The sequence below is a fragment of the Sipha flava genome, unplaced genomic scaffold (assembly GCF_003268045.1).
Source record: "Sipha flava isolate LNK unplaced genomic scaffold, YSA_version1 208_pilon_pilon, whole genome shotgun sequence".
Classification (NCBI taxonomy): domain Eukaryota; kingdom Metazoa; phylum Arthropoda; class Insecta; order Hemiptera; family Aphididae; genus Sipha; species Sipha flava.
This window is the reverse complement of record NW_020272815.1, coordinates 1,233,703-1,247,115: the sequence shown is the minus strand read 5'-3', so window position 1 is coordinate 1,247,115 and position 13,413 is coordinate 1,233,703.

Genomic DNA, 13,413 nt, shown 5'->3' with positions numbered 1-13,413 from the left:
TTTTTTAAATTACATATTTCCATGAAACATTTAAGTACATTTATTAAAGGTATAAACGCTTATCTTTAATTGCTGGGTACATACTTCCTTGAATACAAACAATTAATTCAAATTTAGTGTTCAGTACGAACAATCGAATATTTTAGACCCTGCGTTTTTACGTACCTCTGTTCCCGGGGCCACATCATGTTTTTTTTCCACCCTTTTCCGATTGATTTCTTACTCTTTCACTGTTTTTCTGGCGCACAGCGTATTTTAATTTAACCCGTTCGGACCGCGCTCCACCACCACCACCACCACCACCGACGCCGTCGTTGTCCGTCATCGAGATATTAAACGTGTAACACTCGCTTAAGCGTGTGTTCTCTCGGCCGCCGCGGGCCAATGTAATTTAGACGATGATTAATAATAACGACGACGAAAATACCGCGCGCGATTACTGAATATCATTAAATAAGGACAACGATAATAATAATATAGACCCTGCCGTCTACGTATTATACCTATGCATACACGTATGTATGTCGGTACAATAAATTCAATTATTATTAATCCACCGGTCGACCAACGACCATCATGGTGTATAAGCTACATTTATAGACGCTCCTCCGTACACATAACGACGTAAAAACTGTGTAAGATGTAATGTAGGTCGCACATTATTGTGGTAATGGTATGACGCTGTGGCTTTCGTTAATCTGCGCATGTGTACGTGACTTTAGTGTCCGTAAACTCTGATTTTGGCTTTTATCGTATTCATTATAGTATTTGGTAATGAAGAAAGTTTAAAATTCCCCCCTCTCTCGTTTGTGGCTTTTGACCGTTTCATTTCCGAATTCCAAAAATCGTATCATAGTATTACATTGTCATTGAGTGGTTGTAAAACTCAAAATATACGATTCAGTCATGTTTCGGTAAAGTGACATCTGTTGCCTTCATAGTATGATAGTACTAAATTGTTACTAACAATATGTTTAAACCAAAATAGTTCATGAAAATAATTCGAAAAAGTGTAGAAATTAAAATATAATACCTGGCGTCGCGGTTAGAGCGTTAACGGTATGTATTTGTCATTGCAAGAGATTTAAAAGTATGAATTCAGAGAGCTGTTTAAAAACCCTATACCCTTAATGAAAACCACGTATATAATGAGGTACATCGGTTAATAATTATTTAACGATAAGTTAAATTTTTGCAGCCGTAGTTATTAGTAGCCATGATTTTATCGGTTGTCGTTACTATAGTATTATGTAGTATTATGTATCTGATCTGTAACACTATAAATATTAAGGGTTTCCAAAATGTCTGTACTAACGTCAGTTGCATATGGTACTATAAAGGTACATTAATCGTAATTCATTATTTTTTCTGCGCTTGAAATGTTTGTGTTTAACTGACAAACAAAAGCTCGTCCAATTGATGAGCGTTACAAAATATCCATACGAAGTTATTTTTTTTAATTTTACAGTGGCTATTCTCGAAACCTCTTAATTCGGTTCAAAATACTGTTAATAACTCAAATACTTTGAAATTATGAACTTGTTAAATTGTTATTATTCGATAAATATTATACAATATATTACATTTAAATGTATTTATATATACAGGAGGCAACGATATTTCACATAATACTGTTGTAAACTATGTTCAATTTATATTCTTAACAAAGTATAGTTTCCGTATTATATTTTTTGGAAGTACATATTTACTATTTAGTAATCCTATTTGAATATTAAACGCATATACTCATAACATTAGAAAATTCCATGAAAAATAAAATATTTTAGTACTTAGTTAAATTATATATGCACGTAGAAAAAATACAAAATTAGTCAAAATTAATTATCAATCAATTACCTAACAATAGCTTCTATGTTCATTACAATTTATTTATTGACTTTCACACACTGTGTTTATCCATGTTGTAAGAGAAACATAAAAAATAAATTGTATTTAAATAATAAATTTATATTAATTAAACTTAACATAGTGTGCAGTACGCAATGAAAATTATAATGATTGTTTTAAATTTATTTGATATTACATTTTCTAACAAGTGTTATGTATGGAAAAAAAAGCACTTCAAGTCATTCGGGCCGTTGAGGTGGATGTCTTAAAATTTAAAATCAACACTTGTTCGAAAAAATTTGAATCTTTTTCACAGATCAACTTGATAAAAAAAATATATGTTTAATATGTATATATATGTGTGTGTGTGTGTGTGTGTGTGTGTGTGTGTGTGTGTGTGTGTGTGCTTTGAACAAATAACTTAGTTTATATTTTTTTTTACATTTATTATTGTTACACCCTCGAAGGGTAATATTTGTAAATGTGTATTTAATCGGTATAAGACTAACACTATTTCTCATAGAACCCGTCATTATCCATATATTTATTCTTTACTGTACAATTACTACCAATGTTGTGCAATAGTTAAATTTATCTAGATTATTTATCTAGATAACAACTTAATTTATTTATCTTATCTAGAAAAAAATAAAAATCGGTGTCTAATTTTCATCAAGATAAATTTATATAGATTATTTACAAAGAACGTAGTTTGTACTCGATCTTGATGTATCCAATTATAATTTATAGCTTAAGACAGAATAACTTAATGAATTCACAAATATTGAAGTATTTTTTAAATATGAGAAATTAATTAAAAAAAGGAGTTTGAATAATTAAACCAATATCCTATTATTAAAAAAATATTTTTAAAGTTTAGTTGTTTAGTGATACTGTTCTAGTTTTAACAATGAGGCGAAATCGTTTTGGTGATTCAACTTTTGAAAATCTGTGTTGTAAGTGTGAGACTTAAAACTACTTATTATTTGTTTATTTATTCTTATGTTTAAGATAACATTGATTATATTTTTAATTTTTTTTTTTTGTTAATTTTTGTCATTTCGTTAAGAATAAATAATAAAACTTCTGTTTTTGTAATATATACGGTTTGAAAAAACGTATGTTTAAACTTAGTTCATTATTATATTTGTACTATGTATTAATGTCTTCAATCACTCATGGTCTCATGTCAACAGCGATACAATATCGCACGTGATTAAAAATTTAAATATATTTTTATGAAAAAGAAATAAATAGACATTACAGTACGCTAAAAATAATTTGTTCAGTATTAATAAATCATTCAAATTCAACTTGATCAATTTTAGAATTTTGTAAATAAAACATTTAATATTATTGAAACTAATCCTTCCAAAAAATGTCTTTCAGACTTAAAAATATTTATAGTACGAGTTAGTTATATATCAGTTTTGTTATTATTTACTTATTTAAGGTGCTAATAAAATTGAATTACCTTTAAGTTAATTAGAAATTTCTTAAAATAAAAACCATGATTTTAATTTTTAAATTAAATTTTTTGTTATTATATATAAAATGTAAGAAATTTATCTAATTTTTATCTAGATGTATTTTTTTTATCTAAACCTAACACTGATAACTACTGTTGTAATTCCGTATCATGAATTTTTACAAAATATTATAATTGTAAATTATTATTCTATAAGGCAACAGTAACGGTGATCGAGTAGTCGCGGGGTGTTGCAGCCAACGACAAGTTTTTATTAAGAGTTAGATTTTTATTTGTTTTATTGTAAGATTGAAGTTATTATAATCCATTTTTGTTTTAAACAAAATACTTTTTTTTCATTTCTATTTCTAATATTTTAGGAGTATTACATTTCTAGAGTGTGTACTGAAGCGTTTTTAGCGAGAGAACACTTTTGTAAAGTAACAAGACGTTTCTGTACTTAATTTCTCATCCAATACTCGTTAGTACTCGTTATCGTGGTCATCGAAATAGTACCGATATTTACTTGTTTGATGGTCTGAGACGTAATAACTGAAATATATATGTTATATACGTCAAGCTTTTGCAAGGCGTATACGACACCACCTACTTTAACTAGTGTAATGAATTTATTACCGTTCCATCATTAATTTTTGACATATTATTACCCCGTAAGACACAGTTTTCAACCTATGGGTTGCAAAATATTTTTGATTGGTCCCTGCTCGTAACCTAATGACAAGAAAAATATCTTAGTTATTTAAATATAACTATATATATATTAGAATTCAGCTTCGTATTGCGTTAAAGTATATGATCAAACTCCTTACAATTAAAAGATTAATAATGTTATTTTATTAAAATGTATCTATTTTTTTTCCTAGTATCGTCTATCCAATATAAAAGACATTTATTACATCTTAACGTAAAGTTTGGGGAAGAAATACTGCTTTAGAAAACACAATAATTGTTTAATAATTAATATACTATAGTTAAATAATAATTAATAATTAATATAATTATTATACAGCGCATAAATATTATACAAATTTGTGTACATGTTTACATGCAAACAAATAGTAATAATAATATATATATCCTTGTACAATTGTACACCGAATACTTAAAAATAACTTATAAATATAAATGTCGAATCTTGATCGCGATCGTTCTGCGAAGAACTAAGGAGTGTTAACTTTGTTTTGCAAACCACAGATATCAGCAGTATCCGGTCAGGAAATCAACTTAATTTTGAGAAATTCAATTCAATGAATTCCGACAGAAACAAACGAAAAAGCCATTGCGTTTCATTTGACCTGTCTTGGAAAAAATATGAACCGAACATGGAATGATACGCATACATGAGTAATTGAGCATGCAGTATGCATAATTTATAAGAACGCGTTCGTGGAGTAAGAATATTACACCTATTTTACATTATCAGATATTCGTCTTCATTGGACTCCTTAGACGGGTATAATATATCCATGTACTAGAGCACGTATAGCAAACCGAAACTTTAAAAACCATCGCAGTCCGGTTCAACCCTCGGCAACAATTCCTGAACCCATCCCTCTCGACGGATTACACCTATACAGTGAAATTAAAAACTAATAACGACGACGATACATAATACTCGTAATAATAACAATAATAATAAACGATCGTCATCGAGGTATTTTTTTTTTTTTTTTAATTTTAATTAAATTTCCCACATCGCCACAGCCACCGCTACCGCTCACAACTCGGGTGGTGTACAGCAATTATGGGCCAAGGTCAGAGGCGGTGGCAGTGGCGGTTAATTCGTCGGAGCGCTAACGAGTATCCGCGCGCACGGCCGCGCCTCGTACACCGCCGTGATTATAATTAAATTACAAAATGTATAAGCCGCGCGCGCGATATTATTATTATTTCATTTATTATATTATGTTAATGAAGGACGCCGACGGGTACGACGATGACGACGACGACGAAGACGTCGATGACAAAACTAGTTTCTATACGCACACAATATTATAATTACTACGAACATATTATGTACGGTAGGTACGTGAAATTTATTATTTCCATGCAAGTATAATTTACATGTACGGTATGTTTATAATACGAATATAATATGTATTGCCGCAATACGCGCGTACCAACTACACGTGATCTTATTACCCATTAGACGGTTCATTTCCCCTCCCCCCCCCTTCTCGTTTTCTCCCTCGCTCCTACCCCGCCACCTATTAGTCGTGCGCGCGCATATACGCATTATACGCGCTACTAATTTTTCCATTATTATGTTCCCGTCGTCGTCATTACCTCCTCCCCCCCCTCCACTCCCAAATGCAGCTATCCTACGGAGCTTCGAGTTCGGATAATGAAATACTTTCCGGCGTCCGAAATCGGGCATAGTCCACCGCGCACGCACACATCAAAAATACTCGTATATCCGAATGACGGCCACGTTTAAGTGTTTTTCTTTTTTTTTTTTTTTTCGTGGCGGGTTCTCTCGGTTCAAAACGTAAAATATATCGGTACGTAAATAATTATAAACCTGATTAATTAAACGGGATTCTAACAATGCTTGATTTCACCACGTAACACGGGTCGTTTCATCTCAACACAACACATGTTTGTATAATGACTTGTTCGACTGCGTCGGTAATCATAGCGTTCATAGCGCGTACACGTAGGTACGAACCGACGCAGAACACACACTACCATACACACCTCCCATTTAGGTGTACGGTCATCGTGCGGTAAACGGATTTAGCGCACGTAATACTGATCGGTCCGATCAGGCGCACTTGTAATGTACACAATCGTGGTCGGTTCGGCGTTTGGTCGTTTCCCCGTGGCCCGCGCCCGCGGTATCGAACAATATCGAACTCGTTAATCGTTAATCGATGGACGCGCGACGTACACCGTCGTCGGCGCGATACGTACAATCTCTTTTTAGCGCGTCCCCGCATCCATGGTGCACGGGTTTCGGACGAACGCAGCGCGCGCTTATACGACTTGTCTCGCGCGGCGCACGTAACGATCGCGCGCACAATACGACTTGTTATCGTTTTCCGTACGCGTACCACGAATAACAACGAATCGGCGCGACCGGGTGACTGGCGCACTAATGTACGCAGCCGTGAATCGGACGGCCGTTAAGGTTAAGGTGATGATGATTCGGTTCACGGGCAACGCCGTAGATCGATTGGTCGGCAAACGATGACGGCCGGCGCGTGCGAGCGTTAAAATCTCCCGACGCGTCGCCTTCGAAAATTGTTAATAGGTACAGCTGTACTGTACTGTACACTCGTTACAATATCACATTTCGTCCGCACCGTATAATGTACATCGTTTGGTGCTCATTACGCGCGCGCGCGCATCGAAGAAGCCGCCGAATCATGATGCGCGTGTATTCCGAATGTTATCGTAACGACGTGTACACACATATATCTTGTGTACAATGCACGGCAAGACCGTAGTTACATCGAACACCGAACAATGACTGTTGTATCCTTACGTGCGTTGTGTACGTATACGGATTAAACACGAGCGATTAACCCGCGCGCGCACGTGTGTGGTGGGTATATACCGACTATAACGCGGTTACTGCAGCAGGGTATACAATATAATATTAAGATCGCCGTCGGCCATGCGTGGTATATATTTTTGTTTAAACGTGTTTAACCAACTACACGAGTACGCGTGGAGAGCAATTCCATTTTAGGCCCGGAAAACCCTCCCGTTCAATATAAATATACGTACCGCTAGCCGTAGCAGGTACAATACACGCATTAAATTGCTGCTCCGCCGATGCCGATAAAAATAATTAAACACGTATTATACATGATATAATAGTTATATCGTAAACGCGCTCGCAGGATCCGTGACGATGACGACGTATATTGTACGCGATCGTAACTGATACGTAGTATACAGTACGCGCAGGCGACGAGGACGATCCCCGATCGACGACTTCAGAGAAAAACGCGTCGTAGTGTTACGTTTACGAAATGTGTTTAGTATAAAATTAATATTGGATAATACGTGTAGCTTACACGTTCTTTACACGCGTACGGTTTTCCGTATTCAGATCTACGTATAGATGTGGCGTTGCACAAAAAGTAAAGATTATCTAAGTACTGCTACAGTCGAGTATGCGCAAAAAATCCTACTTTTTAGGGTGTACCAAGTATATTTCTTTTGATCAGGTGCGATCAAAATAACTACATCAAATTTAACTGCAGAGTCTCACTGTACCACGTTCTAACGGAAAATATTGAGCACGATTTTAAAATATTTATCGATTTATGATTTAAGTAGATGATATGAATTAAAAATGTTTGAATCTCTTCTTATAGACGATTTAAATACATTCAGTGTATTTCTGAAGTAATATACATATTGTTGTAAACTTATTGTGGTTGTATAATTTAACAGAGGATATTTCGATCACCTTAACATTTCTGCTTCAAAATATAGGTTCGTTTACTCTTAACAGTTTAATAGTAATCATTGATATAAAGAGCCTATATCAATATATATATATATATATATATGTATGTATCACTCTAGAGAGTTTAAAAAGAAAAAAAAAATGTTTGTGAACTTTTAAAATTTAATTTTTAATCTTAATATTGCATAGGCGAAAGATGTAAAAATAATAATATTTGAGACGCATAAATAATTTACAAAAACAATAAATAAAATGGTACATTTTATAATTATACCCCTTTGGTTCAGTTATTAAATGTTTTATAGAAACAAATAAAAAAACATATAAGATTTTATTATACAAATACATCACAAACAAAATAATGTATAATCAGTGAAATAAAGTAACAATAAGCATGTTATACTTTGTTATTATGGTTATTATTATTGTATATATATAAATGGTGTACATTTAATTTGTGACCACAATAATAATGTCGTTATAATAACTTAATTTTTAATATTGGTTGCTATCCACAAGGCCACTATGAGTTCAAACCAGCTTCATTCGGCCCAACGCCCCAGATGTATGGCTAGTTTCCTTCACATATGATTTTAAACGATTTACCGCACCGACAACTCGATAATTTATCTTAAAAAGATTTGAATTCAGCGACCCTCTATGTAGTCAATTTATTAACCATGTGCTGTGTACGCATGTATTATGCATATACCAGCGGTTCTCAATTAGTTTAGATGGAAAAATGCGTTTTAAAACGTCAAACACTAAACTCATCGCAGTTCAAAACTTGTAATAAATATTTTTTTCCACCCGAGTTATATTTCAAACGGTGATCTTCAAAATTAGTATTTATTCTTGAAGGTGTTGCCAGCTAATGAAAAATGGTTGATTTAATGCGACCAATATATTCAATAATTTGTATTCAACATTATTATTACACCTACTAACAGTGTAACATGGTTGCATAATGATATAATAGACAGTCGAGTAATACAATTACTGAAGTATGAGAATGAAAACATCATTAGTCACACGATATGTAAAAAAAGTAATTTACTTAAATAGAAGTAAACGTTAAGGGCAGGACGACGAAGAAACAGACAAAAAGTCTTATAATTTTTTACTGCATTTACTCGTTACAGTGCAATAGTTTTGTCAGCCTGGACGTGCCAAAACGTTTGAAAATACCGAAACTTTAAGTCTAATAATTCAGTTGTTTCTGCCTCGACAAATATAGCGTGTTACACAGTTTTTTATGCATTTAAATATGCATAGTAAAATTACCGAAATGACGTACCTCAAATAGTAATAATATAACTACTAAAAAAAAAAAAATGTAAGTGATTACTGCTGCAGTAAATTTGTAATAATATAAAAAGACGATCGTCGATGATTATAATATACGAGTAGCCCATATAATGCATATTTATGTAAAAGTTAAAAGTTTCATTTAACACGATTACATTACTATTTCATCCCCTTCCCCATTTCATAAGCGTCGATTATATGAATATAATCTTATCTCAATTATTATTTTTTTATTATTTTATTCTTCAATGTGATTTTAACTTAGTCACGGTTGTTTTTATTATTATTTTCTTTTTTTTCTTTTACGAATATTTTATTTAATGTCATATTAATATTGTAATGTTAACATATTCTATGTTATTATTCATCATCGTCGTTTCTACGATTAATTGATTTCGTATGTTGTGTGGTGCGGTAAAACCGTTTAAGTTCATAATATTTGACGTGCATCCACACAATATTTTTCACCGTGAATTATTTCCACTCCCACTCCACTCCAAAGAAATTTTTTTCACGCATCCGTCCTGCATGTGTGTATTCGTACTACGTGTTAAAAAATAAAAAAAAAATAAAATAAAAATTAATCGAACAAATTATAATAATCATCACTCATCCATCAGATATAATATTATGTATACGTGTTGCATAAAAACGAACTGCTACCTGTACGTTAGGTGTATGCATAATATTGTACATGGTAAATTAAAAACTTAAAGACCACGAAAGATAACAAAATTTCACGTGAGAACAGAGGAAAAAATATGTATACATATTAGTAATAATAAAAAAAAAAATAAATAAAAAATAATACGCCGTACCGAATTAGGTGAAGAGGCGGAAAAAAACGAAAAATAAAAAACTCGACGCGCTGCAGGTGACGTCGTCGTTGTCACGATATATTATGTATAGTAATATATTTTGACCTAGCAGGTGCTATACGTTTTTACACGTTTGAGTGATTTACTATGTTTTATATTATTATTATCATACCTACCAAAACTATGATTAGTTGTATAGTAGTTATAATAGTAGTCGGTTTATAGGTACACGCCAACATTTGAATTACCACGGTACATAATAATAAAATAGCAATAAAAAAATTATAACAGTAAACAGCGGCAAATCACCACTTGCCACTATAATAACGACTGCAACAATAATCGTTAAAAACTATGTTATAGGAGTATATTAAATATTATATAAACATTAATCGCGTTGACTGTGACGTTATCGCCGTCGTCGTTAGGTGCGTGCGGTGGCGATTAATAATTAACAAATTAGGTTTTGCTGATTAAATGTTTCCAGTGTTTAACCTTTACATGTTAAACATAATACTATAATCCAAGTCGTAATTCTTCTTTCAATTAGCGTTTAAAAACTCAAACGAAAATGTTTACTACCCGGAGTGATAGTAATGTTTTACTTGACACGTTAAGATGCTGAACGAGACGTGGTGTAGTTACTATGCAACCGGTCAAAAGCGCATATAACGTTTAACCAACATCACATAGGACACGAACGAAAACGAAACATAAACGTTTTACACAGTTACACTGGTATACACCTATTTATACCAATATAAACGTATTATATACATTTAATATTACCTACGTATAGATAATGTATATTACATTGCAGTGCTTAACATTTTTCACCAGGTTCGTATCATAAATATTACAAAACATACGTTGAGTTTATAATAAAATATACAAACGCATACACCGTATAATTATAAGTTATGGTTGGAGAAAAAAAACAATTTAATTAAGTAGCAATATATCAAATAATGAAATCGATTTGTAAATAAATATTTATAATTTTCAGATAATTACAAGATTACGTCATCGCAGGTACCTTTTTTAAATAAAAAATACCTGTTAAATAAAGTGTTTAGTCTTATTGAAATATTGTTAAATTTTGGGAATAGCACTTTTTGATATTTTTTTTTATCGATTTCCAATGTCTCCGATGTATCTTACTTGGTTATTGCACTACTCGGTGGCAATATTATATCATGTACATACTATAATAAGAGTTTCTTTTCTTTTCAGTTATACCGATTTTATCGATTCTCTAATTATTAAAAGTCTTAAGTGTCACTCATATAGTGACGGTGCTAGAATTTGCGAGGCCCTGGGCAATATAAATGTTGGGTATTTTAATTTATATTAATAAAATATTTTATGTTCAGTTAAATCAGAACCACGGGGCCTTAATTATAATTTAAGGCGTGGAACCCTGGGCAACTGCCCTTATTGCCCACCCCCTCATGCCATCCCTGGACTCATAGCATACGCAAAGTCTATTCTGTGAACACAAATATCGATTCCCATTTATACTATAGTCCACTCCCAATTATATCGACTAAATCATATTTGTATTGTCGATATGATGTAAACAAATATATAATACATATTATATATTCGTATGTATATTAAGTATATATAGATAGTACAGGATAGAGTTAAAATGCAAAACAAAATCGATACAAATAATCGAAATTATTTCGCTTCCGAAAAACTAACCAACGTAGTGTTTTTATAATCTATAGAGTAGCTAAGCGTAAGATGATCCTTTTCAGAAGAAAAAAAAACGGGACAGTTGTTACTCCCCTATATTATAAAACGGTATTTATATGTTTTTGTTAACTATGTATTTGTTTTAGTATTATTAATAATGACCATTCATAGAATGTATAAAATATCTACTGTTCCATGTTTGAAAACTAAAGTTATTGGTTAACTTAACCAACTTCAAAGTTTTGAATTTCTTTTAGGTTTGCATCTTATGGAACCAATTTGATTGAAAATGATTAGTAAGTTCAAGACTTCAGTTTCCTAAATTTGATATATTAATAGCTATTAATTATAATCATGCACTTAAACGTTCATTAATATTTACGAAAAATTATATATTTTTTAAAAACTTTTTGAAGAAATAACTGCTAAAGAAAGTGAGTGTGAGGTTAGATGAAATTATTGTAATCAACTTTTTTATGATTCTAAGTATGAATGATTCAGATGTTTTGTATTTAATCTGTTAATACATAATCTTATCGGGAGTAACCGAATTGGTTCCCTTGAAAAAGTTATTTTATTAGGTATGAGATTCAATTAAGACAGCTTATATTTAATTAGTGCTGTGGGGAATTGATTAGTTAGAATTAAATAATAACTTTTCAAATTATTTAACATATCAATTGATGAACTGGAAACTGAAATTAAAATTTTCAAACATATGCCTGATGGTATATGCCTAATCCAATGACTGTGTATTTGTAGTTACTGGTTAAAAGACTGGTTAAAAGAAAGTGAACAGTTAGACATTATTAATAATATGTATTTAGTATTAAAAATGCTATTAGACCAGTAACAAGTTGTATATGTGAAAGGATATTTTTAAAATTAAGAATTGTAGAAAATAAATTCAGATGTATTACGAGCCAAGATAAATTAGAATCATTAATATTAATACCACAGAGTTATTACTTCACAAAACACGAATTAGCTTGTGAATTAGATTTTAATGAAATATTAGCGAATTCAAGAATTTTATTGCTTTTAAATGTTGATTATCTTTATAAGAGATTGTACATTTATGTATTATTATATAATATTTATTAAAATTAATAAAATAAAAATTAATTAATTTTAGTGCACTTTATATAAATATTTTCCTGTATATATTATGGTTTTTAAAATTATTGTGAGCGCTAATTTTTAGTGTGTATTCTCGAAACCAAGAGTTTGGGCACGCCTATGGGTACATTATTACACTTCATTACTGATTCATTTTTTTTAACTATAAATGAGAAAAATACTTTATCAATTACCTTCTTTATTCATTATTTTAATAATCTTTTTTCTATACTTTTCACTTTTTTTTCGACTTTTTTGAAGAACTCATTGAATTTAACCATTTTTGGCACTTCAAAAGGAATTCATAAAATTGAGAACAAGTTAAATTTTTTAAGTACTGTTTCGATATATTTATAGTTTATGGTTTATATTTGTTTAAAATTTACATTTTTTTTCTTTTACAAATATAATGTAATAATATGGACAAAACGGGACTACTTTCTAAAAACGGGATAAAAGGCATCCCATTTGTATTCTGTCGAGATAACGGGACATTTTTATCAAAAAAGAGATAATCCCGTTTTAAATAGAACTTATTTTCACCCAAATTTAGCATTATATTATTGTAAACATATTTCACAATCGCACTGAACTGTACATGCATGAATTTTGTTTATGTACGTACATTTACGCATGATATAATATTATTACGATGAAGATGGTGTTCAACTAATTTACCACATTATTTTTGTTGTTATTCTAACAGT